The 18,349-nt window shown below is 36.9% G+C and overlaps 1 protein-coding gene across 5 annotated transcripts in view; it reads left to right on the top strand.

Moving 5' to 3' along the window:
• LOC138314763 (RNA-binding motif, single-stranded-interacting protein 3-like) overlaps nucleotides 1-18,349 on the top strand; it is a 209,060-nt gene that overhangs the window by 89,434 nt on the left and 101,277 nt on the right. Inside the window, exon 1 of one of the 5 annotated variants that reach the window (XM_069255278.1) lies at nucleotides 5,683-5,831. The exons of the other annotated variants lie outside the window; for them this stretch is intronic. The gene's annotated coding sequence lies outside the window, so the exon portion shown is untranslated. Of the gene's footprint in view, nucleotides 1-5,682; nucleotides 5,832-18,349 lie in introns of those variants that run through there. 5 annotated transcript variants of the gene reach the window in all.

Here is an 18,349-nt window from a genome sequence, read left to right on the forward strand (position 1 = left end):
ACAAAAAGATCAATTAGGTGTTTTACTTTAGAAGCATTCCAAAGAGACATTTAATTAATTTGGAAAATGATCCGTGTTTTGGAATTTCTTGACCCCTAACTATGATAAAAGATATAGCTAGAAATTATTCAATATGAAAACTATACAGACTTTACTAAAAGTATAAAGTTCTGAACTACTGGGGTATATCTCGACACTTGATTGTTTGAGGGTAAGTAAAGCAGGACTTTTTATTACATGCATAAGGCTCCTGTTAGTCCCTCGTCCTACCAGTAAATGTACAGTTGTCAGAGTATACGTTTTATTAAAGTCCCTGGGAGCATGCAAGGCATATTAACTAATACACAATTATAGACCTAAAACCCTGACCACCATGATCTATCTACCTTTGATCAATGTATTTATTTTCCTACTATAGAATTGTCTCCCTTTGAAGTTGATCTATTAGTATTCATAACATACTCATCACTGATTTCTTTAAAGATGTCTTTCAGAATTTAATACCCCGTTTTAATGCTCCATTTGGTTTAAAATTCAAAAGTTAAGAGTATCATGCAGATCATTCATATACCAACAAAAAATCAAATTCAAGTATTTATATACTATTTATTGACTTCCATAAGATACAGAGATGATTTGTGGTGAGTCAGTAGAGTTACACTTAAAGTGAAATTGACGTTAACTTATATACCCCTGAAAAGCAAGTGAAAATCTTAGGTTAGAACAGTTCAATATTTCATTAACAGAGCTGAAGTTTGTTAAATTGTAAAAGGTTACGTAATACAGAAAACATTATCTCTGTCTTCTCAGCAGTATAAGATACTGATGTACACTCACCCAGGCTGTGTGGTGCTCTTCTAACAAGTACAGAGACAAGAAGTTGTTGGGGGCCAGAAAAGTCACATTGTTTGGCGCAATACCAAATGTATTATTGTTTTCAGATAGTTTTTATTGTAGATTAAGTGATGGGTATTATCTCCCCCTGGCCTGATGGTGGGGACTCCTTATACATAATGCCAGCAGGGATGGGGAATAGACTCCAGCTGTTGTCCTTGTACTGGTCATAAAACATGGTTTTTCCTGCAACAATTACCATATGTGACATATAGTCAGTTATCTTGGTGGAGAGGTCTATACATGCTCCTGTATCAATGTATCATTTCCCAGGGGGTGATTCCTGAGGCTGTATGGTGCAGTGACATATAGCAATTATTTCTCACCATGACAAAAATACTAACATACCACAGCCTCCCAAAATACAGAAATCACTACATGTATGTATTACTCATACTATCAGACTAAACTCGTTTGAAATTACGAACCAAAGAAACATTTGTTTTACTGTCATGTGAACTTTGGAAGTAATAACTAATCATTTCAAATTTAACAAAAATTCATGACCTGTTCTTAAATAATTTCTGAATATTTACACTTGCTAGGCTTGTTCACTATACGCAAATACTATCAGATTTTGTTTACCATAACTGCATGGTAAGATTGAACTTTGAACTTGCGTATGAAAATGTTCAATGCATTAAGGGGCTATTTTTTTTTAAAAAAGAAACACATGGCTTTGTTTACATTTTGACGCAACATTACGTGTATATTGTTGTTTTTCATAGAACTTTGGAAAAAAGTAAACAATACATATATGTTTTATATTTATATATATTACAAACATTTTTTTAAATTAACAATTGTATAAAGAAACGTGAAAAAATATCCCGACTGGGGTGACATGCAGTGCTTTCATTTTTGTTAAAAATGATGGATGTCAAATGTAAGCATTACCTCTGTGTCTGTGTCCTACGATCGAGTATTTGGGGTTGACGGGCGTGAGACCCTCTGACAGAGCTAGGTCAGTTATAAACATATTCTCTTGTCCTTGTTCGTTGAGAATTTAATCATGTGTATTATGAAACATGCACCGCTAGTAATCCCCGACCGGGGCGACAGTCACGCGTCATCACAAATACACTGTATCCATCGAACACAAGTGAAGTTGTTCCATCTATCGATTGCGTTGGATCTAAGCGTATATTATATAATTACATAGCTGCTAAGGATGTAATATCGTCAAGTCAGAGGAGCTATTTGAACACCGTTGTTTTGACAACTTCGGCAAACTCCGGTGTGTAAGCGTGCGTCAGCTCGCCTCATTGCACAATAACGGTCACCAAGTTCACACATGTGACCGAGTTAAAATACTTTATGTTATTACGCTATCTATTAACTTTTAGCAAAATTGAATATATATTTAAAGTTTTGATCTGATAAAATATAATTATCTCTGAAATTTACTTTATTTGTTTATTTTACACTAAAATACTGAACTTTTTTGTCGTCGCAGATGAATAATTCTACCTTACGTGAAGAGTCATCATTTGCTGTTCAATTGAGTAAGCTCCTCCCACTTTTGACCGACTTTTATTGAATAATTATGTCACTTTCAAATGACGATTTTATTGCATAAAATATAAATAAAAAGTGGTGTGAGTGTAAATATAGGGATTGGATACCGTTTTTATGTTAACCATGCTTGTATGGAGCAATTCCTCTAAGAACATATTCAATATGGGGCGCTAACGTGCCCCTTAGGATATATGCTTAGAGGAATTGCTCCATACAAGCATGGTCAACATAAAAACGATATCCAATCCATGTGGTCATCAATCCAGCTCATATTATACAGAAGAAACTCCAAACTTACATTTTGATGTTTAATTTACATAAATTTGGTTCCTTTTTTATATAGAGTAGTTGCCCTTTGTTGATTGTTACTGTATCTACTATTTTCTTTAAATAGACCATCAAAACAATGTAGTTTTAAAAGTATAAAATGACAAAATAATATATTCAAGAAATGTTTTATTTGAAGAATTGTACATATCGTATTGTTTACAGAAGGAAATGATAACAAAACTATTTCCACTCTTATTGATAAAACTTATATGTTATTCAATAGTATATCATAAAACTTGTTTGATGATTTTACTTCCATAGCTTGTCAAATTTTTTGCCTTTAACCTTACACGTTTACGTGAATAACATATTTAAAACATTTATCCAGGAATATAAAAAAGGTTTTACTCTGTTGGACTTGTTAACTTCGGTTTTATTACCATCATAGACAATAAAACTGCAGCTGGAATGTATTTTATCAGGTAACATAGCTCGTTATACCATAACAGTGACAACCTCAGGTATGCTGGTGCTAATTAACTCTGTTAAGTATGTAAAATAATGTGGTAGAATGTGGGACTAACGACTTAGCGTATGGTACGTCATCTGTCTTAGGGTACAACAGGTTTATGTTAGGATTCTTATAATTGTTCTTAGAAGCTGTGCTCCATTCCTAATGGACAATATCTCAATTTGGAATCAGAGATGAGGATAGTATTGTTTATCCAAAATGCATGAACATGCAGGTTATGACTCGGTGTAAAGCATCCTTAGATGAAGATAAAATATTTGTTGGCACCATTAACATGAAAGTAAACTTGGAACCAGATTTACATTTTGTTTCTTTGTTACAGTTTTAAAACAACTGTTACAGTTTTAAAACAACTGTAAACTATTTCAAAGATGTGAAAAGCATTTTAACAGAAACTTTCACTTTGTCTATTCTTATTTTAATGGTTACTTGGTGATGGGAGACTGGTGAATATAAATTAAGTCATACAGATTTAGGAAATAGCTGGTGTCTGATTAGAAACTAATTAATCCCTGATGTGACATTTCAAAGTTAGGTCTAATTCAGTTGACAAGAATTTGGTAAAGTTTGAATTGGAATGAATTGGAATGCTTTGTCAGTTTTACCTATAAAGTGGGTCTGGGTGTTTTCACAGGCTTTTAATTTCACATCAGGACACTTAATCTGTATCATTATCTGAGAGAAATGCTGTTTTACATACTCAAATCTTGTATTGTTGGTTTAATTAAAGTGAAGAATCCTGAAGGAGTTCTCAAATGGCTTTAACATAGGGTTCTTGTCGCCAACAACTATCGACTTTCTCCCAGCAAAACTAATTACAGTTTTACATTTATAACTAATCCTAACAGGAAAAATGGTTATGGACCTCGCTGATTAAATCTGTTACACATTTGATGCTTTCCCTTAGTATTTTATGATAATTGATAAATCTGTAGAGATTTTAAAGATGTCTTAATCGAGCTCCGTTCACTCCTGGGTTGTATTGTCAAGGTTCACATGGGGCAGTTACCAGGTACAGGATGTATGTTGATGGCTTTTTTCCAGGTACTCCGGTTTACCTTAACAACATATCAATTTCTGGCACCTCCTGAAGTTCCCTTGCTTTTAAATAAAGGACATAAAACATCATAAAAAAGCTTAATGTATGACATAATATCCAGCTGTGGCACATTACACATATACAGTGACCGATATATTCAAATCTTTTTATAGCAATGAATTACTAATTATTCCTATGAATATTCATAGCTATATTAGACTGGTAGATTCATACTGGGCATTTGACCTTATCATTGGTTGGGTTTTCATGACATTGTACGATTTGTCATTTCCGATTTATATAAACAGATAATCTTTGACTTACTAAACCTGGAGGAATCAGATTTAGATAGGGGAGATAATCTATAGTGTTAGCACCAAATGAAGCACACACAGTAAAGTACACACCAACTGCTCATAGCTCTAATAAATAGCCATCCCTTACCAATACGATACTAGGTCACCTTACAAGAAATTACTAAAGAAAATAATTGTAAACTTGTTCACAATATTGCTACAGTTAGATCACTGCTGATATTTGTGACATTTTTTAATATTGTGAATATAAAAAAAAATTGTGTTATTATTTTCAAAAAAAAAAATAATCAAAATGTTTTTCTTGAGAATGTTTTCAAAACAATTGTTAGTTAAGCTAACAATACCTTTACATAATGTGTATAGATTAAGGTGACCAAACGTGTTGAAAATGTAAAGAATAGTTATCTTACTAGCATGTTAGATATTTATCACTGAATGCCAGATCAAGCCATATAAATTATCCAACAGTGTAAAAATAGAACAATTGATAAAAATCCAGATCGTTTCACAAATGACTGAATTTTGTGGTAGCAGGACAATATCAATTAAAGTTGAAATTGTGAAGGGAGGTTATAACATGATTGTATTGTGTCTGTGGCATTTTATAGCTACATTCACCAGTTAATGGCATATCTAGGTCATAACATGTGTGTATAGATAATTAGATAATTAATCGCTGATCATATAGTATGTAGTTAAGTAGGGATACCTTATTTTAACAGATTTAAATTGTTTAAAAAAATCACTACACATGGATAGTACTATTAGTATCAATGTTTTAATCTCTTTTCATTTAGTCAAATTCAGAATGTAACAGTTTGCTTCATTTTTAGTGAATTATTACTATTATTACAAGTGGTTTTATTATTATTTATTTATTCTATTTCTGAACATATCAGTTTGCTCCATTTTCTATACTAGACATTTGAATTGTTATGTAGTGTGGTTGATTGATAGAGAATTTTCAATTTGTTATATTTAAAATTTCCTAAACAATTTTATAATGTTATACGCTGCAGAGTGGTCTTTCATGTTTGTAAATGTACAAACAGGAAATGACTTTTAATATTTACAGTGCCCCCTTAGGGTGCCCCTCAATCTTACATTAATGACACATGCACACACACACATACAAGTGCCCCATGTCCAGGCTTATAACACTGTTACAACTACCCTCCTCCACAAAATTCTACACACAGACGGAATTCCATTAAGGGCTGATCACATTTTTATAACATTTAGACATTTCTGAACCAGAGGGGTGAGTCCATCATTTTTATTCTCCTTCTTATTCTGTCTGCTGCGAGTCTGCATGCTGCTGCTGCTTCTCTCTGACAATCAGCCCAGAGACACTTGATGATTTTTGCCAGTTCCATCTCCCGCCCAGCATCAAGCACAATTTACAAACAAAATATGGCTACCCCCTGATGTAGCTGGAGGTCAGGTGCTGACTCTGGGAGATGTATGGGGTCAAGCAGCATGATAACATTTCCTGTATAGAATTTTAGGGGATTGAGATATATTTTTACAGGGTGTTCTAGTTAAGGGAGATACAGTCGTTTACAGCACTATCTGTTTACAGGATTCAGTTACAGCATTGTTAGGTACTGTACAATGTGTAAAATTTAGATGTAGCACAGTGTCTGATAAGTTCTCCCAATTAGTGGCCCTTCAGTACTAACTCATTCCAGTTTACCGGGTATCTTAATAATTAATTTCATCTTTGCATATTATGCTCATTTCTTCCCCATGTAAGTCTCAAAAGAAACTAATTTAGTCTTTGAAAAAAAAGCTGGTTCCTTGAATTTCTTAATACATTTTAAGTATGATATATTCTGTGTAATACTTCTCATTTGTAATAAGTTACTCACACAGAGATGACAAAACTGAAAATTCATGGGATTCCAATATTGGGCATGTGATCACTGAAAGCCCTAATTAAAGCTGTAATGTGGTCCGTTTGACCATTGGTCAGTGGTCCACACAGACATGGTAATCCTATGTCCAGACTGCGGTAATACCTGGGTATAACACCTGTGCTGACCACCCCTAAGTATACTATAAGTAACAATACCACCCCTACTCCTCTACAACACCTGTTTATTGTACAACAATGCCCTACTCGATTATAATCACAACTGATCCAGCTGAAGAATTCACTAGAAATGCTGATATACTACAGTGAATTCTTCAGAAATCAAAGGCTTTCATCCAAATATTTCCTACTCCCAAACATAACTGCATCCCCCGGGGAGGGGGATTTCCCCTAACCCAACCCCACAAACAATCACTGCAGCATCCCAGGGGGAGACTTGTAGTACATGTATTTTTTTTTTGTATCAACAAATCACCATGTTGCATCAATTCTGGTCCTAATAGGAACTGATCAGCCAAGATAGGTACCATATGCTGTAGGCTCTTCCTTCCAATCTAATTCTGTTTGAAAGCAAATTCATTTAGACATGTTAGATACATTGCATGAGAGGGTTGCCCTCCTCAATTGGCCTTAACTGTTTACTGCCGTTTGTATGTAATTCAGTCTTAAGTCTAAGTTTATTTGGCCTTCTGTTTATAGGAAATATTATATAATGATTGATTGTAGGTATCGTAGATAAACAGACACAGCTCTCCTTGTTGTCTCGAGCAGACTTCTACCATCCCTGTCTGCATTTACTACGCCAACCAAAAAAATACTCCATTATAAAACTATTTGTTTTATGAATTGATAACACCATAAAAAATTATATCATGTTTTTGTTCAGAGAAACATCTATTTCAGGGCTAAAAAATCATTTTGAAATTGGGAAGCAAAATGTTAGATGAATCTAATATGATCAGGAAGAAAACCTGGAGACAAGTTCCACTGATCATTATAGATGGAGCCACTTGTATAATCAGGAAGATCTCTGGTATCACTGGCATCAACACAGTCCAAGCTTCTAAAACTTGATGTTCCATACCAGAGTTTGCATACAGCCACACCAAAATTTCACTTAAATGAGATTTTGTTGAATAATAAAAAAGAGACTGGATGTCTAGATGGTCCAAGTGATGTATTTTTGGGAAATTAGATGTCACTGGCCGATCTGCCATGTTTGAAAAAAGATTTTTGTAAAGTAAGGGTCAAGTAGCTCCCACTTAAACATCAAAGGCTAAACATTGATTTAATTTTTGGTTCAGAAGTAAGCCATGCTATAATCGCCATTACAAGAGAGATTTGGTCGCTAGGTGTTGCTATAGAGCATGGTTGCCACGGTACATAATGTGGCGGATGTTTTAGTGCCTTTGTCTTATCTTGTGTTTTTAAATGGAAATAAAGCAATGGATGCTGGTGATAGTATCGGTGGCTGTCCATTTCACAGGCTTCTATCTGGGATTTAAAGTAGGTAGGGGACGTAATCACGCTTTAATTACGTTTCCTCGCTTTTTATCACGGTAACATCCCCTTCTGAGTGGGAATATTTCCATTCCCCTTTCGGGGCCCCTCACGGCTCTGTCAAGTACTTTATTTTAATTACTACGTCAAGTACTACGTCAAGTAAAAACTCTTTCTGCCCGTTAATTATAGCTTTTTGTTTTTGGAACTCTCTTACCTTTTCTACAAAGATCTTTCTAAGCACAACATGATAATGCAGACAGTGGTGTATATCGGTTAAATGTATTATCAGTTGTATAATTCTGTTAAGACATAAGAGATCTATTCCCAGGAGTTTGTGTAGCTTTTCACTTCATATATTGTCTAAAAAACCATTGAAAAATCTTGATAATTAGATTTTGTTAGCTGATTAACAAAAACTTCAGGTAATAATCCAAATTACCAAGTGTATATTGTTTTTAATTTAATTTTCTATCAGCTGACTGAAATAGTATTTTCTAATCAAATTCATTTTTTGTCAAATATTTTAATATATTGGAACTGAAGGATCATAAAGATTTTCACAATAAAAAGTCTGTTTTAGAATCAAATCTTAAAATATGCCAGGTTCTGCTGATGGAGCTTCAGATCGGTGGTTATTAAGAAGAAATAAAAGGTTTATTGTTAATACCTGGAAACTATAACCACTAATGATTTAGAATTGCTGACTAGCTGTAAAATCTTAACCTGACTTGGGTATACAGCTGTAAAAGGTAAAAGGGCTAGTGTGAAATGTTGGACATCTTAACTACTAGGCTGTGGTAGAATATTAGACACCCTAACCACTAGGCCAACAGCAGAGGCCCACCTTTTATACCACTGTAATCCGTAGAATATAGGAATGTGTCGCCTCCATGATACCCAATGCAGGATAAGCTGTGAAGTGTGTAATCCCCATGGGTGCCTCAAACCTTAAGTAGCTGTCCAATCAGTGTCCAGTCTGTACTAAATCCCTGTAAGTACCCATGTAAGTACCGCTGTAAGTCCACTTAGTGGATCAGGTGAGATTAAATCAGATCATGTTGATAATCCACAAAGACACCCATAGGCATACTGGGTCAGATTGCTTCAAACAAGTGTTTATGTTTGACACGAGGTTGTCTTTTCATCATATAGAGTTATCTGCTCTTACATACAGATTGTTACATCATCGATGTGTCAAACTGAAAATTTTCAATGAAATATTTTGGTTGTATCCACATTAAATTTACCCCAAAGTAAAGTTTGAAAAAGCTTAAAATACAATATTGAATTTTAATTGTTTGAGCAATAAGAACAAGGCATATACAGTATAGGCAGTTACATTCGCAGAGATATTTTGCGGGGCATCATCTTGAACACAATTTTTTCTTCATCTGTGAACCAGTTAAGTTATACATTATATACACATAAGTCAAAATCGCAAAATTTTAATTCACAAGAATTTAATTTTCTAATTTATTTTCAAATCACAAAAAATTTGGTCAGCAGAAATAACCTACTATATGGTTGTATGGAAGATAGACTGGTATAAAAGGTTTGCTACACTCAGAATTTTATTGTCTGGTTTTGTCATGCCAGTTTGACCATCAACTGTTTTTGAAGACATTTACTGCTCAGTTGTACTGTCTGGGGCAGCATGACTGACAGTTCACTGCTGCTGTTACCATGACAGCAATATCCAAATATTCAATTAACATTTAATGACCCTATGGGGACAGACTTGTTGTGTGTTTATGACAAACATCATTGCAGACAAATCAATGTGTAAAATACTGTGTGCTATCGATAGGAAACATATGATTGCTGAATCAATTGGTATAGTGACCACAAACAGGAAGTCGACTCAGAATGCAACAGGAAGTGTAAGACGTCCGCAGTGTACAAGGAGATGTAATTCTTGGCAGGCAACTGTAGTTTAGCCCTGTCTTAGACCAAGATTAAACAGGATTCAAGACACCGAAGTTGTCTCCCTTTGTTTTCTTCAGTGTATGTTCTGTGATGGGAAACGAATATCAGAGTTGATGCCAACACATCCAAATATCTATATTCTACTTCCACTTTATGCCTTTTGTTTTTGTGACCAGCACTTTGAGCTTCCCTTGTGGTGATTCATTTGTTAAAAAAAAAGTAATAAAATTACTAGAAAATGTTCAACTTTAAAACATTTGATTGAATGTGAAAGAAACTATTAAATCATTGAAAGTGCTATTATCTAAAATAAAGTATATGTTTTAGTGAATTTAGCTATCTTCTATGTTACTTTGCATAAAAAACTGATGGAAAAACTCATTTTTAGAGAAATAATTGATTTTTAGTACTTCTGTTAGCCAGCCTTCTAAAATAATGAATAAGGCAATATGGCAGTGATCCTGCCTACATGTCTACTATAGAATGGGAACAGCCAATTCATTGTATTTGATATGCAGTAATAACAGCGGAGATAGAGATTCGAGAATGATGTTTGCTCTGGGGGGTTGGCTGTTTCCACATTTTGTGATTATATTTAGTGTCCTGTTCAGTCTATCAAGGCCTGATAGATGGAGAGAATATAGACCTGACCTTTCCTATTCTGATCCCAGGCAACACATGATGATGTGTTTCATGTTCAAATGGACCAGTTGTCTCCTTTGTAGGGTAATAATAAAAACAATTGTAAAGTGTAAAGCCTGGGGATTGCACGCTCCCCTGGTCCATGGCTGGGTCTGTGTACATCCTGTAATTTACATTCCTACCGTGGCTGTCCATTGTCAGTCTCTATAATGATAATCTATCTACTATGATATGAATGTATAATGCATGACATTAATGAAAAACAAACAAATCTAGAATCTGTCAGTCAGCGGTAGATCTACCCATATTAAGTACCAACTAGTGTACAATATTCAGGATCAATTCAATATATGTATTACACCATTGTTTTACTTGGTAACAGGTGTTGTGTGACCATTTTATGTTTTGTTTTATTAGCTCACCTGGTCCGAAGGACCAAGGTGAGCTTATGCCATACCGTGGCGTCCGGCGTCCGTCGTCTGTCGTCCGTCGTCCGTCGTCCGTCGTCCGTCCGTCCGTCCGTCGTCCGTCAACAATCGACTTCTTCTCCATAACCGCTGGTCGGATTTCAACAAAATTTGGCTGGTAGCATCCTTATGGGCTACTAACTGAAAATTGTACAAATGATGGGGCTGACCCCCCAGGGGCCTGAGGGGCGGGGCCAAAAGGGGTCAATTTGGCTATTTCCATATAAACGACTTCTTCTCTGAAACCAAGCATGGGATAGCACCCATAATGCAATGGTAGCATCCTTATAGGGTGGGGATTCAAAATTGTACAAATGATGGGGCTGACCCCCCGGGGCCTGAGGGGCGGGGTCAAATGGGGTCCATTTGGCTATTTCCATATAAACGACTTCTCTTCTGAAACCAAGCATGGGATAGCACCCATAATGCAATGGTAGCATCCTTATAGGGTGGGGATTCAAAATTGTACAAATGATGGGGCTGACCCCCGGGGGCCTGAGGGGCGGGGTCAAATGGGGTCCATTTGGCTATTTCCATATAAACGACTTCTTCTCTGAAACCAAGCATGGGATAGCACCCATAATGCAATGGTAGCATCCTTATAGGGTGGGGATTCAAAATTGTACAAATGATGGGGCTGACCCCCGGGGGCCTGAGGGGCGGGGTCAAATGGGGTCAATTTGGCTATTTCCATATAAACGACTTCTTCTCTGAAACTAAGCATGAGATAGCACTCATAATGCAATGGTAGTATCGTTATAGGGTAGGGATTAAAAATTGTACAAATGATGTGGCTGACCCCCCCGGGGGCCTGAGGGGCGGGGTCAAAAGGGTTCAATTTGGCTATTTCCATATAAAACGACTTCTTCTCTGAAGCCAAGCATGGGATAGCACCCATAATGCAATGGTAGCATCCTTATATAGGGTGGGGATTCAAAATTGTACAAATGATGGGGCAGACCCCCGGGGGCCTGAGGGGCGGGGTCAAATGGGGTCAATTTGGCTATTTCCATATAAACGACTTCTTCTCTGAAACTAAGCATGAGATAGCACTCATAATGCAATGGTAGTATCTTTATAGGTTGGGGATTCAAAATTGTACAAATGATGTGGCTGACCCCCCGGGGGCCTGAGGGGCGGGGTCAAAAGGGTTCAATTTGGCTATTTCCATATAAACGACTTCTTCTCTGAAACCAAGCATGGGATAGCACCCATAATGCAATGGGTGCTATCCTTATAGGATGGGGATTCAAAATTGTACAAATGATGGGGCTGACCCCCAGGGGGCCTGAGGGGCGGGGTCAAAAGGGGCCAATTTGGCTATTTCCATATAAACGACTTCTTCTCTGAAACTAAGCACGTTATAGCACCCATAATACAATGGTAGTATCCTTATAGTGTGGGAATTCAAAATTGTGCAAATGATAGGGCTGACCCCCCGGGGGCCTGAGGGGCGGGGTCAAAAGTGGTCAATTTCCATATAAATAACTTTTTCTCTGCAACTTAACATGGGATTACACTCATAATGCAATGGTTACATCCTTATAGGGTTTGAATTCAAAATTTTGCAAATGATGGGGCTGACCCCCGGGGGCCTGAAGGTTGGGGTCAAAAGGGGTCAATTTAGCTATTTCCATATAAACGACTTCTTCTCTGCAACTAAGAATGGAAGAGCACTTATAATGCAATGGTAGCATCCTTATAGGGTTGGGATTTGAAATTGTACAAATGATAGGGCTGACCCCCGGGGCCTTAGACGGCAATAGATGCGAGGTCAAAAGGTCAATTAGGCTACTATTTTCATATAAATTACTTTGTCTCTGAACCTATGTATTGGATAGCATATTTGTATGGTATCAATAGCATCATTGTATGGTTGTGATTCAAAATTAAACTTTGGGAGTCAGTTTTGCTTATTTTTCTAATTGTCTGAGTCTTGTGATAATTACTAACAAAAAACCAGGTGAGCGATACAGGCCCTCTGGGCCTCTTGTTATTCACATATTACATCATGACTATTAATGAATTGCATAAATGACAATTATGGTTTTACACCCATGACCAGCAAGGTATTCCATTCTGTCATTTATGCATTTGCGTTCATGTCTTTCCAGGTATGGCATTCATTTTACTCAGAGTATTACATTCATACCTTCCAAGGTATTGCATTCATTCTGTTCAATGTACTGTATTACATTCATACCTTCCAAGGTATTGCATTCATTCTGTTCAATGTATTGCATTCATACATTCCAAGGTGTTGCATTCATTCTGTTCAATGTATTGCATTCATACCTTCCAAGGTATTGCATTCATTCTGTTCAATCCTTCCAAGGTATTGCATTCATTCCGTTCAATGTACTGCATTCATACCTCCCTCAAGGTATTACATTCATGCCTCTCATAGTGCAGCATTCATGCCTCTCTCAAGGTATTGCAGTATTGTATTCATGTCTTTCAAGGTATTGCAGTATTGTATTCATGTCTTTCAGGGTATTGCATTAATGCCTTTCAGGGTAATGCATTCATGCCTCTCAAGGTACTGCACTATGCCTTTCAGGGTATTGCATTCATGCTTTTCAAGGTATTATTGCAAGGTCGATCGAGGTAATGGATTAATTCTATCATGTTGTTAGATTCAGAGTTATCAAAGAATTGCATTCATGTCAGTGGATTTTTTCTCTCTGTCTATTCATGACACATTCATCTTGTCTTCACTCTGTCCATCCTTATATATATATATATCTCCATTCTCTCTCCCTGTCCATCTTCATTCCTGCCTGTTGATCCTTGCCTAGATCAAGGTCAATCTCTGGTCCATCTGATGATATTTACCTATAACATGCCCCACTTGTTGTGTAGCTATGCTCTCTGACCAGGAAATGACCATCACTGTCTATGTAGATGACCTTTCTATTAGGATGGACTATGTTATGTATGTTTGTATGTTAATTAAGAACAACTGCTGGTTATATAGGGGTATGACTATCAGACATTTGATACAGTGACTACAGATACTAGCACAGACTACAATAACAATCATTAATTCTACATAGTCACAATAGACACTGAGAAACAATAAATAGATCTCTAGAGACCATTTCTATAGACCACCTCTATAGACCATCTCTACAGACCATCTCTATAGACCATCTCTATAGACCACCTCTATAGACCATCTCTATAGATCATCTATACAGATGATCTCTATAGACCATCTCTATAGATCATCTCTATAGACCATCTCTATAGACCATCTCTATAGACCATCTCTATAGACCATCTCTATAGATCATCTCTACAGATGATCTCTATAGACCATCTCTATAGATCATCTCTACAGACCATCTCTATAGACCATCTCTATAGACCATCTCTATAGATCATCTATACAGATGATCTCTATAGACCATCTCTATAGATCATCTCTACAGACCATCTCTATAGGCCATCTCTATAGATCATCTCATCTCTACAGACCATCTCTATAGACCATCTCTACAGACCATCTCTATAGACCATCTCTGAAGACGATCTCATTGAACTACGCTGAAATTACACTACTTAAACAAAACATATTCTGTCTTTGCCAATTACAAATTTGATATGAAAAACAACAACAAAAACAAACATAGAGCTTAAACTTAGATTAACTTCCAGTTATAGCTTTGTGGCTGTAGATATTCCTGAGCCCTTTTTAGCACCAATTTTCCCTTTCACTAATAACCCCTAGATTCAATATTGAGGGAAAGAAACATTTTACCATCCTTTGTAAAGTAAATTCAGATTTTGGTGACGAAGTATCAGCCATGATAAATTTCAGCAGAGTGTAATTACTGAGGTGACAGAGTTGCAGTTTTAAGCCATATAGATTTATATTGAGTAGGAAATATGATATTTATGATTGACAGACCGTTAATGGGATTATACAGAAGCAGGTATTAGCTTACACCTGAGGTGTCACAGGGGTGAGGAGATCGATATTACAGATGGAGAGGGGAGGGGACTGAGGGTCAAGGAGAGGAAGAGATAAGGAAGGTAGGAAGAGGAAAGCAAAGAGAGGTAAAGCAGGGAGGTTTGGTGGAAGGAATGGCGGTAAGGAGGGAAAATCAGGGAGGTAAGGTGGGCAAACCAGGGAGGTGGAAGAAAGGGAGGTAAGGAAGGCAAAGAATTGAGGTAAGAAGGGCAAAATAGGGAAGTGGAAGGAAGGGAGGTAAGGAAGGCAAAGAAGTGAGGTAAGAAGGGCAAAATAGGGAAGTGGAAGGAAGGGAGGTAAGGAGGGGAAATCAGGGAGATAAGGAGGGCAAACCAGGGAGGTGGAAGGAAGGGAGGTGAGGAGGGGAAATCAGGGAGGTAAGAAGGGGAAATCAGGGAGGTAAGAAGGGCAAAACAGGGAGGTGGAAGGAAGGGAGTTAAGGAAGGCAAAATAGGGAAGTGGAATGGAGTGAGGTAAGAAGGGCAAAATAGGGAAGTGGAATGAAGTGAGGTAGGAGGGGAAATCAGGGAGATAAGGAGGGCAAAACAGGGAGGTGGAAGGAAGGGAGGTGAGGAGGGGAAATCAGGGAGGTAAGAAGGGCAAAACACGGAGGTGGAAGGAAGGGAGGTAAGGAAGGCAAAGCAGTGAGGTAAGAAGGGCAAAATAGGGAAGTGGAAGAAAGGGAGGTAAGGGAGGATGGCAGAAAGGACAAAGAGGAAGAAAGGACGGTTTAGAGAGGTTTAGAGAAAGACCGAGAAGTAGGTTGGTTCTGTTAGGAAGGGAAGGAGAAAAAGGACAGGGGAAGCAACATGGATATGGGTTGTTTCTGAGATGAAGGTAGGGGTATTTGCTGGTCAGAACCGCTGATGGTTATTTTTCTGGTACGATATGCTTTCACTTCTCCCTATTTGTGTAGTGAAAGCAGTGACTAAGTGTGCTAGGGTAAGGCCAAACTGGTTATAGATGGATGGAGACCAAATCTCTATTTGTCATGCCAGTAACTGGAATACACTGATTAGTAGGTGGTGTAACTGTTATTGGGTAAATACTGGTGGTTAGAAGGTGTGACATAACGCTCCATCGATTCTCGTCAAAGTCCTCTCATTCTCTTTACAAATATTATCTCTCGCCTGCAGCCCGTCAAAATTGTGCACCAAGAATTAATGATGTTGGTATTGGAATATCATGAACAGATAAACATGGTGTGCTATTCTAGCCACGCTGTCTTAAAAACAACAATAAATAGACAAAAAGCAACTTGGTCCTCTGATATTACTCTAAAACAAACCTCAGACAATATCTATACCTAATATTGATCCCAGTCTGAACAATACAGTGGACTATGAAACAGACATATATCTTAATGTTGGAGATAGGATCAGTCATTTATGAGGGACCAATTTCACGAATACCATAAGCCTTCTATCAAACAAGCAATCCTATGTTAAATGCTTCAACCGTGGAAACAATTTACTGTAGTGTAGGATGCCCTGCTGTAGTCTATCAGTAATGGCCTCCTTGCTGAATCGGGTGTACGCCATCATCTGTTTTGAATGACTTTCTGTGTTTATTCTCATGTGATCTTAACTCTTTATGACATGGATTGGTGGCCTTCTTTCCTGGAAACATTTGTGAAAGCCTTGTCATCTTTTCTATTAAAAATAATCAATTTTTTCTAAGAAGATAAGATGCATTTGTAAGCTAACACTAAATTACTGACTGAAATTTTTCCATGCTTTTTTGTCATTAATCATGTGACAGAAACAATCAAATGAAATCTACCCAAATTACTATAGAGCGTTTTAAATAATCAAACCTCAATTTCGTTGGTTCTACGTGACGGCATATACCCACAGATTGGCATGCAGTCACCAATCATATCATTGGTAATATGTTTACTAGCACGTAATCAATAATACCCTTTGAGAAAATCCCCGACATCAGGAATCACGTTATCAAAAGTACTATAAGTAAAATCACTGACGTCAAAAGTTATATAAACATTTATCAGAGAAAAAACTGAGAAAATCTCTGACATCAAACACTATGAACGTTTTATCTAAGGAATTTTTGAGAAAGTCTCTAGTATTAACAACATTGTTATCAAAATCACTCCTAACAAAATTTTACATCATAGTTATAGGATATGATATCACTATATGGAGCTGGTAGTATTAGGAAGTTAGTGGAGGAGAGATCGGAGGAAGTTAGTGGAAGAGAGAGAGATCGGAAAAAGGAGAGAGATCGGTATAGATTTGGGGACAGAGATACCAGTGTTAACCTGCCACTAAGATCACCTCTGACCTCGAAACCTTGATCCTTAAAACGTTCTCTCGATATTGATCTTATTGATTGTCTTGTGTATTCGTAAACTGTCACCAGACCTCAGCAACATTATAGATATTTGTGTTTTGAGCATGTCCTAATTTTTTATGTGACTGTGATAGGAAAATTTTACCTTGTTTATGTATGCAAGACAAATTGCTTATTATGCTTATTTTTGCTTTGTAATTATAGTTAAATGGGATTTTAGGAAAGAATAAGAAAAATAGAAAGTTGCATAATTGATGTATTTGATTATTTGACAAAAAATGTTTGTTTTGTAGATTGTGCTGCTGAACTTTTTTTTTTCATTTCAAAATTTGTTGTTGGATTTTTATATTGCCTTCCAAATATGGACTGGGGCTTACTGTCTGGGTAAGCCACCGATTGGTATAGATGTGAAGCTCCTTCAGCACACAGGAGGGATAAAATCGTAATCAAAATCATATCCAAAATCCCCAGGGGAGGTAACTGTTGATCTCGTATCAGACTTGGTAAACATATGTTTATACAGATATGTACATGTTACAAGGACACCCATTTAGTGACATAATTTGATCCTGTCAAATTAGTGTGTCCAAAGCTCTTCAGACCAAACTCTTGATGCACAGGAAATGTCATTTTATCGCACCACCTAAAGCACTTAGCCATTTCCCTCTCTGGGCTTGTCCTTCAACTCTAAAGGGGAACTACTCTGATTAGATTTTCTTTGATTTTATTTTTCTGTTGAATCGATAACTGATTGTATAGTGTGTAAATTTGATTTTATTTCTATCGTGAAAATCATCAAAAAGATTTAAATATGTGTTTGTTTTAGATTTGTTTATAATGAATTTAAATTTATATAATTAGTTGGAAGGAAGAAAGCTGTCACTGGGGAGGGGGAGGGGATGGAAATTGGAGGATGCATAGTTACCATGGTGACTTTCTGTAGGATGGGGAGGTTGTGATATTTCCTGCCTTTGTTGAAAACCAGTAGATATAAACTACAGAGACAACCTAAATGTGATATCTGTGAATGGCTCAATCAGGCCCGATGGGACTCTTCTTTCTGTAGTGTTATACAT

This window comes from Argopecten irradians, chromosome 2 (genome assembly GCF_041381155.1).
Source record: "Argopecten irradians isolate NY chromosome 2, Ai_NY, whole genome shotgun sequence".
Taxonomy (NCBI): Eukaryota; Metazoa; Mollusca; class Bivalvia; order Pectinida; family Pectinidae; genus Argopecten; species Argopecten irradians.